The sequence below is a fragment of the Hylobates moloch genome, unplaced genomic scaffold, assembly GCF_009828535.3.
Source record: "Hylobates moloch isolate HMO894 unplaced genomic scaffold, HMol_V3 SCAFFOLD_8, whole genome shotgun sequence".
Taxonomy (NCBI): domain Eukaryota; kingdom Metazoa; phylum Chordata; class Mammalia; order Primates; family Hylobatidae; genus Hylobates; species Hylobates moloch.
In genome coordinates, this window is record NW_026652283.1 from 40,195,363 (window position 1) to 40,216,215 (window position 20,853).

Genomic DNA, 20,853 nt, shown 5'->3' on the forward strand with positions numbered 1-20,853 from the left:
GCCAACATGGCAAAACCCTATCTCTACTAAAAGTACAAAAATTAGCCAGGCATGGTGGCGGGCGCCTGTAATCCCAGCTACTCAGGAGGCTGAGGCAGGAGAAGCTTGAATCCAGGAGGCAGAAGTTGCAGTGAGCTGAGATCGCGCCATTGCACTCTAGCCTGGGCGACAAGAGCAAGACTCCGTCTTAACAACAACAACAACAACAACAACGTCACCCAATGACTCTTAAAAGAGTGTGTTATTTGTACTATAGGGATCATTCAATTTGCCGTTTGATATTCAGTGGATACATACACCATGGTTTATTTACAGACTGTCTTGTTGATGGACATTTGCATTTGGGTTGTTTTCAGTTTGGGTCTACTACAAATGATCCTGCAGTAATATTCTTGTACCTATATTTTGGCATACATCTGCATGAGTTTCTCTAGGAGCAGTTGACTAAATCTGGCCCACCACTTGTATTTGTAAGTAAACTTTATTGGAATATAGTCATTCAAATTTGTTTACATATCATTGATGGCTGTTTTTGCACTATTTATGCAGAATTGAGTAGTTGCAATGGAAAAATTAGGACCTGCAAAGCCGACAATATTTACTAACTGGCCCTTTTCAGAAGCTTGCCGTCTCCTGCTCTAGGGTTTATACTTATGAGGAAATTGCAGGGTTACAGGGTTTGCCTATGTTCAACCTTACTAGATACTGCCAAGTTTATTTCAACAAACTTCTTTTTACATTTTTTAGCATTTTATTATGAAAAGATTGTTTCAATGTTCAGTATTGCACATTCAAGACATGTTATTACTGTACAACTTTAGAAATTCATCAAAAAGGATGAAAAACTACTAATTATTCTAACTACCCTTCATTTCAGACTGTGGCTGAACACTTAGTGAAAAACAAGGCCTATGGCACATCGGTTTTCTCAACCTTAGTAGAAAATTCTCATTGTCTGATCTGTTTGGTGGGATTGCCAATCCCTTGCTACTTTAGTATACTTTCTGTATCCCAGATGGCTTCTATTATAATTTTATCATATCTATGAGAGTCCTATATAACATGTTTAGACCTCTGCGAGCCATCATACCCAGCGGCCATTAAGTGGAAAGATGTGCAAGTCTTCAGTCATAAAGGGTTAAAAAGACATTTTTGGGGTGGGGCATAGTGGCTCACACCTGTAATCCCAGCACTTTGGGAGGCCAAGGCAGGCGGATCACCTAAGGTCAGGAGTTCGAGACTAGCCTGGCCAACATGGTGAAACCCCATCTCTACTAAAAATACAAAATTAGCCAGGTGTGGCGGCGGGCACCTGTAATCCCAGCTACTCGGGAGGCTGAGGCAGGAGAATCGCTTGAACCCAGGAAGTGGAGGTTACAGTGAGCCAAGATTGTGCCATTGCACTCCAGCCTGGGCAAAAAGAGCAAAACTCTGTCTCAAAAAAAAAAAAAAAAATTATGGGTTTTTAGGATGTGAAGCAGAGAGGCTTCGTTGTCTCTTGATCTTTTCCTCACCATCTTCTAAAGTTTCTCCTCCATCATTAATTGTAGCTTCTTCCCATTGCTGGATTCTAACACCAGGTCACTCATGCTACTTTCAGCTTCTGTGAATTTTACCTCCCCATCCCCTTTCCTGTAAACCAGTGAAAGAAGGCCTTCCAGCAGTGATGGCAGAAAACTGTTCTCAGATGCATTTAAAACACCTATGCATAATAGTGCTCTTGTCAATAAGCATGAATACCACCTTGAGCCCCAGGAAGAGGCACCTCACATAATCATCTGGAGTCCTGGAGGAAGGGCACCCCATGTGACCACCTTGATACTGTTGAGTAACCACTCCACAAAGTACTCTGCTCTGTTTTAAGTGGTCAGCATCTGCTCTTCCACCTTTTTTTTTTGTGGACATGGGACCCTGGAAGGCCCTGAGCACAGTGAGGGAGGGCCCATGTCTTGGCTCATGGGCTGCAAACTTATGCTTAGCATGGAACATTTGCCGAATGTGTTCTGGCTCCGTGAGGGCACTGTACCGCCCATTGTCTCTGGCTCTCAAGGAGGCAAAGTTGGCATGAAGAGTTTGTTTTCTTTCTCATTATAAGAAATTGCAAGGTATATAGTCTTGGGTTTGTATGGCAGTTTGACTATCATCAGGGATTCAAACTACCTTCCATCTTTCTCCTCTGCCATCCTTAGCCAAGGAATCCATCCTTAAATTGGAGATTTAGCCATCAACTCTGCCCTCCAGGTGGCAGTTAGAAGGAGGGTAGAGAGGGCCCAAAAGTGTATTCAGCTTCCTTCCCCCTCTTTAAGAGACTTCCAGGAAGTTCTACCCAACAACTTCCATTTACTTCTCTTTGGCCAGAACTTAGGCTGTGGCTCTTCCCAGCTATAAAGGGAGGTGAGAGATACAGTCTTTTTGTTATGTATATTATCACATTGCGTAAAACCAAGAAGGGAAGAATGGGTATTGGATAGGAAAATAAAAGTCTCTACTACAAGGAAGAATGTCCTGGCATCCAAGGCAAGAGAGCAGCTGGGTCTACAACTAGGGTCAGTGATGTTAGCAAGGGAGGCAGCTTCTCTCTCCTCATCTCCTTTATGGGGAACACATGGTCTCTTGCTTTGTACTCCTCTCCTACAAGCCTGCTTTTTCTGCAGCCTGTGGTTTCTGCTCCCTATAACTTCATCCTGAGTGGGATGTTGCACATAGAACCTACTCTATCCTTGACTGTACATTTCAACTCAAATTCCTATCATCGTCCGGAGGTGCTGACTCTAAATTCTGGAGTCAGGCAGTTTGATTGGTCCATGGCTGGCCTTTGAATAAGTGTCCAGATCTGGTCTAGACACATGTTGGGGAAAGGGAAAGCTGAGAACAAGCAGAATATGGAGTGGACCCTTCAAGGTTGGACAGGTTGTGGGCAAAGCAAGTAATTATACTTTCAAGTCATATGCCTTTTGGTGGCAATGATTATTAAAGGTTTTATAGTATTCTATCTCAAACTTTGACATGGTGGGAGAAACACAATTATTTTAAGGTTGCCAGCTGAAAGTTTACCTGCAGATGGTTCTGGATTTTAAAATTGATGAAGCTGAGAAACTTCCATTTAGAGAATAATAGAAAGTTTCTGCTTCTACGGAGAAGTAGGAATTTGGGGTGGGGAGAAGACCTTTCATTTTCTGAGAAGGTCCATTAAGAGAGGTCTTTCAGTCTATGCTCTGAACCACAACACTATATTGCAGATGTCAGGTCAGTATGTATGCCTCACCATTCACAGATAAACACTGAACCAGTGACATCATTCAAATATACACTAAGATGTTGAGTGTTTTGTACAGTACTGTAGATCAGCTGTATGATGAGCAAGCTCAAACCCTTGTAGATTGCTTTTCTAAGCATAGATTTAAAAACAACAATTTATCAAAGTCTTCACTCGTTTCTTAGGAGACGTCTCTGTATTTTTTTTTCAAGTATATGCTCTTCAGATCATGAGCCCATATTAAACAGAAAGGAATGTACATGCCTGATCTTCTTTTCATCTCACATTGGAAGTGAAAGACTATGAAAGGGAACTGGAGGAGATTTGATACAGTCTTTGGGAAATATACTGTTGACCATGTGACAGCCAGCCAGGTCATAGGGCCCAGCCTCAACCTAGGAATGAAGGTGGGATATCTGTCTACTTTGTAGGAGATAGAGGGTCTTACTCTCAATCTCTTGGGAAGGAAATGAGGTAGGCCTCAGATTGGGAGAAAGGAGAATCTCACAGTCTTTCCAGGGCCCTTTCCATGGAGAAGGACATGGTCAAAGGAACTTCCCATCTGTGGAGGTAAGCTGCCCCAGAAACATGCTAGTAGTTCTATAGTTCGAAAGCCAAATTGCCAGGGATGACTTCTATGGAGGGCGTGATTTGTTGGACCGTAAGTATATCTGATATTAAGTTTTAACTTTTTCTTTTCTTCTGCTAGCCTCAGACTTGCACATCTGCACTTATTTCTACCCACTTCCCCTGTCCCCCCGCACTCTTACTGTGCTGAGTATTATTTGGGAGAATTAATGGAAGGTTCTGTGTCCAGGCTTAGGGCAAAGCAGTAAAGAACAACTAGGAGCAGCATGAAGAAGTAGCTATAGAATAGCAAAAGACAACCTGAGAGAAGCCTCTAGTAAGAGGTGACAATCAATGACTATTATCGTTTAAATATCTTTAATATAATTGCCTGTTCAAAACAAAAATAATAATAATGCATTGTGAGGTGTGATGTAGAAATCAGATGTATGACAAGAGTAGCACAAAAGCTGGCAGAGAAGAAATGGAATTATATGTGTAAGGTTCACATATTACATATGTGGTATACTTTTTAAAGTAGAATGTAGTAAGTTAAAAATGTACACTGTAAACTCTAAAGCAACCAGTAATACTACATAACAAAGAGTTACAGTTAACTAAGCCAACAAAGAAGAAAAATGAAATAATACAAATGAACTCAATTAATTCAAAAGAAGGCAGGCAAAAAAGAAAAAGAGAAAAAAGACTATCTGGGATAAATAGAAAACAAAATAGATGGCAGATTTAAACCCAGTGTATTAGTCCGTTTTTTCATGCTGCTGATAAAGACATACCTGAGACTGGGCAATTTACAAAGGAAAGAGGTATAATGGAGAACTCACAGTTCCACGTGGCCGGGGAAGCCTCACAATCATGGCAGAAGGCAAGGAGGAACAAGTCGCATGTTATGTGGATGGTGGCAGGCAAAGAGAGCTTGTGCAGGGCAACTCCTGTTTTTAAAACCACCAGATCTCATGAGACCCATTCACTATCATGAGAACAGCACAAGAAAGACTCATCCCCATAATTCAGTCATCTCCCACCAGGTCCCTCCCACAACATGTGGGAATTCTGGGAGCTACAACATGAGATTTGGGTGGGGACACAGAGCCAAACTATATCACCCAGTACTGTAAATAAAAACACTAAGTGGTCTAAACACCCCAATTAAAAGGCAGAGATTAACTGATTCGATTTAAAAAAGAAACAAGACTCAGCTATATGATATCTATAAGAAACCCACTTTAGATATAAAGATGCAAATAGGTTAAACATAAAAGGCTAGAAAAACACACATCATGCTAACCCAAATAAAAAAAAAGTTAGAAAGTCTACGTTAAAATCAAAGTAGATTCCAGAGCAGAAAAAATTATCAGGAATAAAGAGCATTATTTCATAATGCTAAAAAGTGCAATTTTTCAATAATATACAATAATTGTAAATGTTCATGCACCTAATAGAAGAACAACGAAACACACAAAGTAAAAACTAGTAGAACTTCAAGAAGAAATAGACAAATCCACAATAATAATCAAAGATTTCAATAATCCACTCTCAAAAATGTTTAGACATTTTTGAGACAGACCGGAACACAATAAGGATATAGAAGATTTAAACAGCACTATCAACCAACTTATTGACATATACAGAACATTCCACCCAATAACAGAAAAATATACATTGTTTTTAAGTCTACAGGGAACATTCACCATGATAGACCATATTATGGACCAGAAAACAAGTCTCATACAGTTAAAAGGAGTCATCAGATTATGTTCTCATTTCACAATTAAGTTAAATATCAGTAAGATGTTAAGAAATAAGTAACAGATATATGAAAAGTCCCCAAATATTTGTAAGTTACACACATGCTTTTAAATAACCCATAGCTTAAAGAAGCAACAAAAAAGAAAATTAGGAAGAATTTGGCCTGAATATAAACAAAAATGTACCATGTCAAAATTGTGAGATTCAACTAAAGCAGTACATACAGAGAAATTCATAACATTAAAATTCTATATTAAAAGAAAAGAATGATCTCAATCAATGGCCTCAGCTTCCACTTTAAAAAACTAGAAAACAAAGAGCAAATGAAATCCAAAGTAAGCAGAAGAAGAGAAATAATAAAAATCAGCACTGAAATCAATGAAATAGAAAACAGAAAACAACTAAGAAAATCAATTAAACCAAGAGCTGGTTTTGAGACAATCATAAAATTGACAAATCTCTAGCAAGAGACTGATCAAGAAAATAAAAGAGAAGATACAACTTTATTATTTATTAGAAAAATGCAAATTTAAGCCACCATGAAAAACCTCTACACATCTGTTGGAAAGTCTAAAATTAAAAAGACTAACCATGCCAAGTATTGGCAAAGACTTGGAACAACTGAAACCTTTATACACTGCTGATGGGGATGCAAAATGTAGAACTACTTTGAAAACAGCCAACAGTTTCTGAAAAGGTTAAATATCCACCTACCATATAACCTAGCCTGTACTTGTAGTTACTCAGGGAAAATAAAAGCATATGTTCATACAAAAACCTGTGCATAAATGTTCACAGTACCTTTGTCATAGTCAAAAACTGGAAACATTTCAAATGTCTATCAAGAGGTGACTGAATAAGCAGATTTTTATATATTCATAGAGTAGAATACAACTCAGCAATAAAAAGGATACAAGAATATAAACAAATCTCACAATAATTATGTTAAGTAGAAGAATCCAAACAACAACAAAAAGAGAACATGTGATATGGTTGCATTTATATAAAATTCTTAAAATGAAAACTAAATTATAGTGGCAGAAAGCAGATCAGTGGTTGCCTAGTGTGTCAGGCCATTCTTGCGTCACTGTAAAGATATACCTGAGACTGGGTAATTTATAAAGAAAGGGGGTTTAATTTGCTCGTGGTTCTGAGGCCGTACAAGCATGGCACCAACACTGGCTCAGCTTCTGGTGAGGACCTCAGGAACTTACAATCATGGTAGAAGGCAAAGCAGAAGCAAGTGCCTTGCATGATGAGATCATGTGCAAGAGAGAGAGCAGGGAGGTGCCACACACTTTAAACAACCAGATCTCACAAGAACTCACTCACTATCATGAAGACAGTGTGTCTGCTCCCATGACCCACGTGCCTCCCACCAGGCCCTACCTCCAACATTGGGAATTATGTTTCAACATGAGATATGAAGGTAACAAACATCCAAACTATATCATTCTATTCATGGCCCCTCAAATCTCATGTCCTTCTCACATTGCAAAATGTGTATTTTTGTATATTTATAGAATAGAATACAACTCAGCAATAAAAAGGATAGAAGAATATAAATGAATCTCACAATAATTATGTTGAGTGAAATAATGCAAACAACAACAAAAAGGGCACACATTATATGATTTCATATGTACTGCCAACAGTAACAATAGTATCCAAAAGTCTTAACTGGTCTCAACATTAAGTCAAAAGTCCTAAGTCTTATCTGAGACTCATCTCCTTCCACCTATGATCCCGTAAAATCAAAACAAGTTGTTTACTCCCAAGATACAATGGTAGTACAGGCATCGTACTACTATTTTGAAACACTACCATTCCAAAAGAGAGAAACTGGCCAAAAAAAGGGAACACTAGGCCCCATGCAAATCTGAATTCCAGCACGGCAGTCATTAAATTTCAAAGCTCTAAAATAAACCTCTTTGACTTCATTTCCTGCATCCAGGGCACACTGGTGCAAGAGGTGAGCCCCAAGGCCTTGGACAGCGCTGTCTCTGTGGCTTTGCAGGTTTTGTAGCTCCCATGGATGCTCTCACAGGTTGGAGTTGAATGCTTGTGGCTTTTCCTGGTGCAGGGTAGAAGCTTCTGGTGGATCTACCATTCTGGGGTCTGGAGGGCAGTGGCCCCCTTCCCACAGCTCCACTAGGCAGTGCCCCAGTGGGAACTCTGTGTGGGGTTTCCAACCCCACATTTCCCTCTGTACTGCCCCAGTAGAGGTGCTCTGTGAGAGCTTTCTTTTAGTCATGCAAATATCTCTAGCAAGTGATTGTTCTACAGCCTGCTTCGATTCTTCCCCTGAAAATGATCTTTTCTTTTCTAACACATGATTAGGCTGCAAATTTTCTAAACTTTTACTCTGATTCCCTTTTAAATATAAGTTCCAACTTTAAGTCATTTCTTTGCTCCTGTATCTGAATGTAGGCTGTTAGAAGCAGCCAGGCTGAATCTTGAATGATTTGCTGCTTGGAAATTTCTTCTGCCAGATACTCTAAGTCATCACTCTTAAGCTCAAACTTCCACAGATCCCTAGGGCATAAACATAAGGCAGCCAAGAATTTTGCTAGGGCATAACACAAATGACATTCACTCAGTTCCCAATAACTTCCTCGTTTCCATTTGAGGACTCCTCAGCCTGGCCTTCTCTGTCCATATTTTTATCAGCACTTTAGTCACAACCATTTATCTAGTAAGAAGTTTCAAAAGTTCCCTCATCTTCCTGTTTTCTTCTGAGCCATCCAAATTCTTCCAACCTCTACCTGTTACCCAGTACCAAAGCCACTTCCACATTTTCAGGTATCATTATAGCAACATCCCACTTCTCATTGCCAATTTTCTGTATTAACCTGTTCTTTCATCTCTATAAAGGAATACCTGAGGCTGGGTAATTGATAAAGAAAAGAGGTTTAACTGGCTTACAGTTCTCCAGGCTGTACAAGCAAGGCACCAACATCTGCTCGGCTTCTGGCGAGGGTCTCAGGAAGCTTACAATCATGGTGGAAGGCAAAGTAGGAGCAGGCACTTTACATGGCGAGAGCAGGAGAAAGATGCAGGGGAGGTGCCACACACTTTTAAACAACCATGAAGATAGCACTAAGCCATTCATGATCCAAAAACCTCTCACCAGGCCCCACCTCCATCACTGAGGATGACATTTCAACATTAGACTTGGAGGGGCCAAACAACTAAATTAAATCAACTGGGTATGGGAGGTGGGTGAGAAAGACAGAAAGGAAGGGTTAAGGGAATCAGTGGCCTTCTGGGGCTGTTGGACATGTTCATTTTCTTGATTGTGGCGATGGTTTCATAAGTGCTATACACAGGTCAAAATTTATCAAATTATACACCACAAAATGTGCCATTTATTGGCACATTATCGACATAGTGAGGTATGTCAGCCATACCTCACTATAGCTGTGAAATGCTCAAAAACAGCAGAAAAGAACAAGCACATTTTAAGAACCAAAGAGAATCATAAAAATAAAATATAAAAATTGAGATAGAAAACTGAATAGATAAGCATTGCAGTTGACTAGATATATTTGAAAGGAAAATCTATGAACTGGAAGAGCAAACTCAAGATCGTATCTGAAATGCAGCAGAAATGGTAGATGGAAGAATCAGACAAAGAGATAGACAAAGAAAAATTAGATGAAATAAACATATTCCTAGAAAACGTAACATCAAGAAGAAACAAGATACCCAAATAGCTCTATAATTATTAAAGTTTGAATTAGTAGTTAAAAGTCTTCTCATAAAAAAAAAAAAAACTCCAGATCCAGAGGTTTTATCAGTGGGTTCTACCAAATATTCAAGGGAACAAATAATTCTAATCTTACATAAATATTCCAAAATGTCAAAAATAAAGAGAAGTCTCTATCTGCTTTATGAAGTTAGCACAATCATGATACCAAAGACTGACAAAACCATATGAGAAGTTGCAAAAATCTTAAAGCATTAGCAAGTGGTATCCAGCAATGTATATAAATGATAATGCATTTTGACCAAAGTGGGTTAATTTCAGGAATTCAAGGTTGGCTTAACATAAGGAAAAATAGTTTCATGTAATTCACAACATTAATGTAAAAAGGACCTTAATAGCTAAGAAAACTTTTTGTCCTCCTGTTATTAATTTTTCTTCTCCAGCTATCAGATGAACATACAGCTGTAGCTTCAGCAGCTACCTTGAACCATGAGGTGACTTTGAGGATTGCAAAGCAGAAAGGTAAGAGCCTGAATCTTTGATGGCACCAAAGGGCTGCCATAACAGCCTTGGACTACTGACCTTCTGACTTCTTCTATATGAAAGAGAAGTAGTATCTTTTCTAAGCCACTGACATGCTTTTTAAAAATTAAATTAGCAGAAGTAAATCCTAATTGACTCTGACACCTGGAGTAGATTAACGGAGGTGAGGGAGCATTAGGAAAAGCCTCAAGGAGCACGTGATATTTCAGTTGGGACTTGATGAATGAGTACAATCTTACCAGACAGCAAGGATTAGAAAGGAGGAAGGCACTCTAGACACAACAGTAGCAGTGTGGAAAAGTGCAGGGCAGGAAAAAGCAGCTTGTTCAGAAAATAACAAGATGAGTATAACATGTATATTTCTTGAATATTGTTTTGAACTTAGGCATGGTCTGGGACTGGGGCTGAATTGAACTGGAGAGGAGGGTCACTTTGCAGCTCCATTATATGCAAACCAGCACCTCTGGGGGAAAGCAGTGACCTTTTGCAGGAGCTGTGTGAGTAAACAGATATTAGCCAGGCAGGACGCAACTCAATGAGGGGCAGTGAGTCCTTGACTTGCAGGAAGGTGATTTGAGCTCAAGTTTTTGCCTCATAGCTGCGATGTGCCTCAGACAAAAGTGACCACGTCAGTCCTTTTCACTGGTGGCTCTGCACAGGTGATCCTAAACCCTTTGCACTAGTGGAGTGAGTTCCCCAACAATAAAGTTCCTGAAAAAGAAAGATGCTATAGATGAATAGGAAAAAGAGCTGTTCATCTGTGTATCTGGTGATCTGGTTGCCAAACATTGTTTTCCTCAAGAATCAGGAACCTTTATAGGAAGTCAAGCCCTGAGGTACCCAATTGCACAATGCCACATACATTGCAATTTTTCTGAGGCAGTCAGTCATAGTGTAATTATTAATAGTGCCCCCTTTCACTTTCAAAAGCATATTGCTTTGGATGATCAATTTTGTGATCACCTTACTTACTTGTATAAGGACTTTATAAAGGAATTCTTATATCTTTGCTAGTGCTTTCTCTGATTTGGAGAATGAACAAATCACTACCACTCTCCTTTCCCCCTAAATAAATCTGGGGATCAAAGAGAAACTTTGGGAGGATATATTATTTGATTATAGTGTTTCAGACAGAGACACTTAGGATGGATAGGAAAATGCATATATAACATAATATAACCAGCATTGTTTTGCAAATAATAGGGTCAAAGTTGTGATAATAGGAAGAATATGGATTTAACATATGAAACTAGGCTGAGTGATTTTTGGAAGAAAAAGTGAAACCTAAAACAGGAAAACATGATTGCCCTTGGTAATTCAAGAGAAAATTAGCCACAGGCCTCACTTTTGGAGAGAGACTAAATTATAATAGCCCCTGTTCCCTCTTCTTCCCCCACCAAGGTAATCAGAGAAGGAAGCCCCAGTCCCTCCATCAATGCCAGCAGGAACCTAGGAGGTGGAGACATCCCCTCAGACCCTCTCACCATCATTGGCTAAAGTTTGAGGTGCCTGAGTTTTCAAGACACAGACTGGATAGAAATTATAATGACATTTTTCAGATAAGGATATTGAAATGCAAAAGATGACTTGCTCAAATTATAGAGTTTATAAATGGCAGAACTGGAAGCTTGAGTTTAGGACATTCCTCCATGAAGAAATAGAATCATTATAAGGACTCCAAGTTCCCTAGAGAAAACCTATGGCCTGAGAAATGGCAGAAAGAATTGGGATTTTTAGCCTGAAGATAAAGGAGATGTAGAGGCACAGGATATGATCTTTGTCATCAAATCCCTGATGGACTGTCAGATGGGAAAGAAGTTAGACCTGTGTGGAGTGGACCGGACCCGAGAACAAAGCAAGGACTAGTGAAGGGAAGCGAAAAGGAAGCAGATGCCAATTCAACATACAGGAAAGGAAACTAACATTTCCTGAATATCTATCCATGCCAGGCATTTCACATATATATTCCTATTTAATTCTCAGACAGAGGGATAAAATTGTGAAGTAGATATTATCCTCATTTTAAAAATGAGAAACCTGGAGATTTCCAACTTAGGGTAATGGCAGAGTAGCTTGTATTGCACTAACTCTCCTACTGATAACATTTATCAACTCTGGACAAAATAGAAAAAAATGGTTTGAAATTACTGGGAAATTATCCAAACCAGGCAGAAACTAGAGGGGATTTGTCCCCTTGAAAGATAAGAACTACACTGAGTGAGATCTAGTTTATTCAGCTTTCATCTGAGGGCAGTCCCTAGTCTGTGTGGTATGGTGAGGCATTTCAGATAGAGCTAAAGCAAAAAGCTGCAGTAATATTGGGGAGTCATATGATGCATATTGGGTCTTCCAGAGCAGTTAGACACTGAAGGGGGGGAAATCCCAGAAAGAACGAAGCCACAGAGGGGAGCCCCCAAATCTGCATATAGATTCCACTCAAATCCTTGGCTGACACCTAAACCCCTGAATGTATGGGCTGAGACTTCAAGAAGTCTATGGGAGAAACAGTAGCTGGAATCTTGAAGAAAAACAAAAAAACCCAAAACACACAACTGAGCAGAGGATTCAGTAGCTGCCCACAATGGAGGCAGAGTTTAAAGTTTAAATACCAACAGATGAGAGAGCCTTAATAAGTACCTCAAGCTTTGCACTGAAATCCCAGAAGGGCCACACCCTAGGATTAAGTACCATATTCTAAGATTAAGGTATTCACCCTAGGACTAAGGGGAAAAATCAAAATAGACTTTCCCTAACAAAGCTTAAAATCAACTCCATAAAAGACCAAGGGGATTTGATGGTCATTTCCCTACCTACTAGAGCAAAACTCAATACTCTTCAAAGAAAGATAACAGAATACAAAATTATCTATATATAATAAAAAATTTTAATTTCTAGACATATGAACAGACAGAAAAATGTGGCCCAGTGAAGAAAAAAATCAGTTGATAAAAACAAAGTGACAAAACCATGATACTGAAATTAGCAGAAGGGAACTACTGTGGTCTGAATGTTTTTGTTCTCTCAAAATTCACATTAACACCTAATTACTGATGTGATAATATTAGGAGATGGGCCTTTGGGAGCAGATTAGACCATGAGGGCAGAAGCTTCATAAATAGGATTAGCACCCTTATAAAACACACTCCAGAGAGCTAGTTACCCCCTCCACCATGTGAGAACATAGCAAGAAGGCACTGTCTATAAGAAAGCAGGTCCTGGCTGGGCATGGTGGCTCACACTTGTAATCCCAGCACTTTGAGAGGCCGAGGTGGGTGAATCACGAAGTCAAGAGATCAAGACCATCCTGACTAACATGGTGAAACCCCGTCTCTACTAAAAATACAAAAATCAGCTGGATGTGGTGGTGCGTGCCTGTAGTCCCAGCTACTCAGGAGGCTGAAGCAGAAGAATTGCTTGAACTCGGGAGATGGAGGTTGCAGTGAGCTGAGATGGTGCCACTGCACTCCAGCCTGGTGACCAAGCAAGACTCTGTCACACACACACACACACACACACACACAGAAAGCAGGTCCCTCACCAGACACTAAATCTGCTGGTGCCTTGCCTTCATCTTGGATTTCCCGTCCTCCATAACCATGAAAAATAAATTTCTGTTGTTTACAAACCACCTAATTGAAGGTATTTTTCTGATAGCAGCCCAAATGAACTAAGTCAAGAATTTAAAAATAACTATGATAAATATAATAACAAATCTATAGGAAAAGATGTATTCATTTTTAATGTGTGAAGAGATGAGGAATTTGAGAAGAAATATGAATACTATAAAAAGAACTAAAAGGAAATTTTAGAAACTGAAAAATACAGTATTTGAAATGTAAAAAAAATTAGAGAATATCATGGTAGATTGAATAAAGAAGAAGACAGGATCAGTGCACTGGAATATAGATCAATAGAAATTATCCAAGCAGAAGCATGGAAGGAGAAAAGGTTGAAAAACAATTAACAGATCCTCAACAACTTGTGGGACAGTATCAAATGACTGAGAAAATGAGCAACTGGAGTTTCAGAAAAAGAGGAGCAAAAGAACTACAAAGCAGAAAAAATATTTGAAGAAACATTGGTCAAATATTTTCCAAATTTGATCAAAAAGAAGAAACCCATAGATCCAAAAAACAAAGCGCACCACAAACAAGATAAATACAAAGAAAATAAAATGTAACACATCAAAGTTAAACTCCCAAAAAAACCACAAATAAACAGAAAATATAAAAAGCATCCAGATAAAGCTGATTTCTCATTAGAAACAATTGAGGCCAAAAGACATAATTAAAATGTTAAAAGAAAAAGCTTGTCAACCTAAAATTCTGTATCAAGTAAAATACCTTACAAAAATGAAGATAAAATAGGTATTTGCAGATAAATGAAAGGCAAGCTAATATGTTATCAGGTGACACAATTACAAAAAGTACTAGTGCTTACTTTGGCAGCACATATACTAAAATTGAAATGATACAGGGAAGATTAGCATGGCCCCTGCACAAGAATGACATGCAAATTTGTGAAGTATTTTATATTTTAGGCCAGAAGAGAATGAGATGATATATTCAAAGTACAGGAAAAAAAATTGGCAACCAAGAATACTGAACCTGGCAAAGCTGTCCTTCAGAAATGAAGGAGCGATAAGGACTTTTATAGACAAACAAAAGCTGAAGGAGTTTATCACCACTAGATCTACTTTATAATAAATGCTAATGGGAGTTCTTCAAACTGAAAGATAAAGTGCTAGCTAGCAACATGAAAACATATGAAAGCATAAAACTAACTGATAAACATAAATACATAGTCAAATTCAGGATAGTCTAATACTGTAATGGTGGTGTATAAATCACATATATCCATAGTATGAAGGTTAAAAGACAAAATATTTAAAAATAATAATAGGTAAAATAACTTGTTAAGGGATACACAATATAAAATGGTATAAATTGTGACTAAAATACAATGTGGGTGGGAAAAAGCAAGTGTAGAGTTTTTAAAATGCAGTCTAAGTTAAGTTGTTATCAGCTTAAAATAGCCTGTCATAACTATAAATGGTTTTATGTAAGCTTCATGGTAGCCACAAAGCAAAAACCTACAATAGGTACACAAGAGATAAAGAGTAAGGAATCAAAGCATACCAGTACAGAAAATCATCTAATCCCAAAGGAAGACAGCAAGACAGGAAGAAGAACCAAAGACTACAAAACAATCAGAAAGCAATTAATGAAATGGCAATAGTTAAGTCCTTGCCTATCAATAATTACATTGAATATAAATGTACTAAATTCTCCAATCAAAAGTTGTAGCTATTGAATGATTAAAAGAAACCCCATGACTCAACTATAGGCTGCCTACAAGAGACTTAACTCACCTATATGGACTTAATTCACCTTTATAGATTAAAAGTGAAGGGATGAAATAAGATATTCCACGAAAATGAAAACCACAAAATAGGGCAGGAGTTATATTAGATAAAATAGACTTAAAGTCATAAACTTTAAAAAGAGACAAAGATATAATGATAAAAGGGTCAATTCATCAAGAGGTTATAACAATTATTAATATATATGCACTCAACATCAGAGCACCCAAATATATAAAGCAAATATTCATATATCTGAAGAGAAAGAATGCAATACAACATTAGTAGAGGACTTCAATACCCTATTTTCAACAATGAACGATCATCCAGATAGAAAATTAATAAGGAAACACTGAACTTGACTATATTTTAGACCAAATGGACCTAACAGACATATATAGAACATTCCATTTAACAGCAACAGAATACACATTCGTCTCAAATACACATAGAATACTACCCCAGGATAAACCATATGTTAAGCCACCAAACAAGTCTTAACAAATGTAAGAAAATTGAAATTATATCAAGTATCTTTTTTGATCATAGTAGTATAAAACTAGAAACCATAATGGGAAGAATTTCAGTAAATTGACAAATATATGCAAATTGAGCAACATATTTCTGAACAACCAATGGGTGAACAAAGAGGCTAAAGGAAAAATTTGGAATCTTGAAACAGATGAAAATGGAAATATAATATACCAAAACTTATGGGATGGAGCAAAAGCAGCTCTAAGAGAGAAATTTATAGCAATAAGCACCTACATCAAAAAGGAAGAAAGATCTCAAATAAACAACCTAACATTACACTTCAAAGAACCAGAAAAAGAAGAACAAACTAAGCCTAAAATAAGAACAAACTAGGCTGGGTGCGGTGACTCATGCCTATAATCCCAGCACTTTGGGATGCTGAGGTGGGCAGATCACCTGAGGTCTGGAGTTCAAGACCAATCTGGCCAACATGGCGAAACCTCCTCTCTACTAAAAATACAAAAATTAGCCGGGTGTGGTGACACATGCTTGTAATCCAGCTACTCAGGAGGCTGAAGCATGAGAATCGCTTGAACCCATGATGTGGAGGTTGCAGAGAGCTGAGATCATGTCACTGCACTCCAGCCTGGGCGACAGAGTAAGACTGTCTCAAAAAAAAAAAAAAAAAAAGAAAAAAAGAACAAAGAACAAACTAATATGAAATTAGTAGAAGAAAGGAAATAAAGATCAGACATTTCTCAAAAGAAGGCATACAAATGACCAACAGGTATATAAGAAAAATGCTCAAAATCACGAATTATCAAGGAAATGCAAACTAAAACCACAATGAGATTATCACCTCACACCTGTTACAATGGCTATTATCAAAAAGACGAAAGATAGCAAGTGCTGGAAAAGATGTAGAGAAAAGGAAACCCTTGTATACTATTGGTAGAAATGTAAATCAGTACAGCCATTATGGAAAACAGTATGGAAATTCCTCAGAAAAATTAAAAATAGAGCTACTGTATCATCCAGCAATCCTACTGTTGGGTATATAGCCAAAGCATATGAAATCAGTATGTCAAAGAAATATCTGCATTCCCATGTTTGTTGCAGCAGTATTTACAATAGCCAAGGCATGGAAAAACCAAAGTGCCCAACAATGATGAAAGGATTTTAAAAATGTGGTGTATATACATAATGGAATATTCTTAAATTAAAAAAGACTTCTTAAAAAGAAGAAAATCTTGTTACTTGTGACAACATGGATGAGCCTAGAGGATATTATGTTAAGTGAAATAATTCCACTTCAACTTGGCAGCTTAACGAAAAAATAAAAATTAAAAAAAGTGAAATAAGCCATGCACAGAAAGACAAATTCCACATGATCTCACTTATATGTGGAATCTAAAAAAGACAAACTCATCAAAGCAGAGATGAAAATGGTGGTTACCAGGAGTTGGGCAGAGGAGGAGGGAGGAATTGGGAAATGTTGGCCAAAGGATACAGATAGGAGAAATAAGTTCAAAAGATCTATTGTACATTGTGGTGACTATATTTAATGACAGTTATTGTATAACTGAAAATTGCGAAGGCAGTAGATTTTAAGGGTTCTCACCACAAAAAATTGATAAGTATGAAAGTAAGACACGTTAATTAGCTTGATTTAACCGTTCCACATTGTAAACATATTTCAAAACATCATGTTATATACCACAAATATATATAATTTTAATTTGTCAATATTAAAAAATAAATATTTCTAAAAGAAGAAATGCTAAAGGAAATTCTCTATGCTAAAGAGAAATGAGACCATATGGAAATTCAGCTCTACAGAAAGGAAAAAAGGGCACTAGAAATGATAACTTTGTAGGAAAATACAAAAGAAATTTTTCTTTCTTTTCTTAATTATTTAAAACATGAATTGATAGGACTTCTACTTCTAGCCAGTATGGGGTAGCAGGGGCTGAATTTAACCTCCAGTCTGAAACAATTTCTTTTTAAGCTGAACAAAATAGATGAAACAATAGCTGTGAAAATATTAGGCACCAGGTAATGAAGGACAGTAATCCCTAAATGACAGGAAACAAATATAGCCCTATTACTGACCTGGTTTACCTCCTGAAGGAAGTTTGCAGACCATCACAAGGAAGGCAGAACCATGGCAGAGCATGGCAACAACCCTGAGTTGAGGAGGCAGAAATGGAAGTTGAGAAAAACAAAGAATCTAGAATTCCCAATGCAGTGTATTTAAAAGAAGAGCTGCACACAGGGAAAACTTCAGAAATCTACAGAAGCTTCCCTTGAGTATTCAATAGAATAATCATCAGCACATGCATATGAACAACTGGACTAAAAATATCACTCAAAAGATTAGAGGAAACAGTGCTACAACTCACAAGAATAGGAAGGGTCTATTCCCAATAGCCAGAGTAGAATACTTCATAAGTCATAGGACATCAGTTAGAGTACTGAGTAGGGTCTTCCCTCAGTGGTGGGAAAAATTAACCCTATACTAAATGCTGCTGGTCCCTGATAATTGAGCTTAAAGCAAGAACCAAAAGTATTAAGCTATTTGAAAGTAATGTGTATCTCCAAATAAAGCTCAAGAATACTTTTAGAAATACAAAAATATTCAGCACTCAACAAGGTAAAATTCACAATATATGGCATCCAGTAAAAAAATTATCAGGCATTCAAAGAACTAGAAAAATACAACCTATAATGAAGAGAAAAATCAATCAAAACTGACTCAGAAATGACACAAATGATAGAATTAAGAGACAAGCATATTAAAACAGTCATTATAACTGTATTCTATATGTTCGCCAAGCTAGAGAAAATATTGAACATTAAGTAGAGACATAGAAGATATTAGAAAAACTGAAACCAAACTTCTAGAGAAGAAAACAACCATGTCTGAGATAAAAAAAAAAAAAAATACAATGAATGGGAAATAGCAGATTAGACATTTCAGAGGAAAGGAGTAGTAAATTTGAAGACATAGCAATGGAAACTACCCAAAATAAAGTACACAGAGGAAAAGACATATAAAAAAAAAACACAGAGCAACAGTGACAACTTCAAGTGGCCAAATATATGTGTAAGTGGGGTTCCCAAAAGAGAGGGAGGACAGAAAAGTATTTAAGGAAATAGTGACCAAATGTTTCAAATTCAATAAAAATTATAAGTTCACAGATTCAAGAAGGTCAGTGAACACCAAAACCAGGAAATTAAAAAAATACACAAATGCATATCAGAATCAAGTAGCTTTAAATCAGTGACGAAGATAAAATTTGAAAAGTAGAGGAGATACTCTACATGCAGGGCAATGAAGACAAGGAAGATAGCGGATTTCTTGTCAGAAACAATGCAAACTAGAAGACCAGTGGCTCAAAATCTTTAAAATTCTGTAAGAAAAGAAAAAGTCAACCTGGAACTCTTTACTAAGCAAAAATTATTTTAAAAGTTAAGGCAAAATAAATACTTCTTTAGACATACAGAAGCTGAAAGAGTTAATCACAAGCAGACTGGTGGAATAGAAAATGTAAAAGGAAGTCTATCAAGCAGGGGGAAAAAAAGGATAATACCAGATGGAAACCTACATATATTAGCGGTCAGCAAATTATGGCCCATGAGCCAAATCTGACCTGCTGCCTCTTTTTGTGAATAAAGTGTTATTGGAACACAGCCATACCTATTCATTTATTTATTGCCCATGGCTGCTTTCGTGCTACAATGACAGGATTGAATAATTGTAACAGAAACCACATGGTCTAGAGTATTTATTACCTGGTCCCAACAGAAAAAGTTTTCTGACCCTTGATCGCCACAAAGTATTGAGCAGCACAGGACATGGTATTACATAAGTAGATTTGTAATAATAATAATGATAATAATAATAATTTCATTTATTTAAATATCTTTAAAAATAATCATCTGTTTAAGGCATAATAGCAACATATTATGAGATATATAAAATATGTAGAAGTAAAATGTATGATAACGATGCCCAAAGGCCAGTAGGGAAGAAACTAGAGTATACATGAACAGGGCTTATACTACCCATGAAGTAGTAAACTATCACTGAAAGTTAGACTGTGGTAATTAAAACATGTATACTATAAACCTGAAAGCAACCACTAAAATAACACAACAAAGATTGTGGCTAATAATTCAACAAAGGAGATGAAATGAGACCATAGAGAACAGTTAAACCAAAAGAAGACAGAAAAGGAGGAAAAGAGGAGCAAAGAACAGCAAGGACAAATATAAAACAAATAGGAAAGTGGTAAATTTAAACACAAACATACCAATAATTACATTAAATACAAATGGCCTAAACATTCCAATTAAAAGGCAGTCTGTCAGATTAGATTTAAAAAGCAATACTCAAATATATGCTACCTTCAAAATCCCACGTGTGTGTGTGTGTGTGTGTGTGTGTGTGTGTGTCTTTAAAAACACATAAATAGGTTAAAAATAAAAGGAAACCACGCCAGCACTAATCAAGAGAAAGCCAAAATGGCTACATTAATATCCAAGTAAAAATTTCAGCACACATACACAAAAAATTATCAGGGATAAAGAGGATCATTTCATAATGCTAAAGGAGTCAATTTATCAAGGGGATACAATGATCTGGAATGTTTATGCACCTAATAACAGATCTTCAAAACGTAAGAAGTAATAGCTAATAGAACCACAGGAGAAATAGATAAGTCCACAATTATAGTTGGTGCTTTCAATTATTCTCTTTCAATAATTTATAGAACAGATCATGAACTTTTGCTCCAAGAACTATTGCAGGAACATACCAGGAAAGCCGAGAGAATCCACAGGCCCTTTGAAGGAAGTGGATTGCTGCTGCAGGCTTCTGGAGACAGTTGAAAAACTGTGAGTGTCCAAAGTGTGAAAGGAGGATCATCTGCCCCTGAACATACATTCTCACTTGGGAATTGAAGGTCCAGATCATGGGAGAAAGATTTGACCTCACCTGGAGCTGAGACAAACTTAGAGAGCTGAGTGACATACAGGGGTAGAGGAAGAAGCGGGAAGAGCCCTGTGGAGACCCTCAGTCCCTGGGGAAGCCACTTCTGACTTTGTCTCACAGGGGTCCTTGGGGAGGCCTGCCAGTGGAACTGGGGAAAGACCACAGGGAGAAAGAAACTT

General features: G+C 37.5%; 1 non-coding gene across 1 annotated transcript; it reads left to right on the plus strand.

Annotated features, from left to right (window-relative positions):
* The first annotated feature begins 14,274 nt into the window (after nt 1-14,274).
* On the plus strand, nt 14,275-14,381 carry LOC116473913 (U6 spliceosomal RNA). Its single transcript, XR_004249476.1, has one exon. It is a non-coding gene; the product is annotated as a U6 spliceosomal RNA (small nuclear RNA).
* The last annotated feature ends 6,472 nt before the right edge of the window (nt 14,382-20,853 follow it).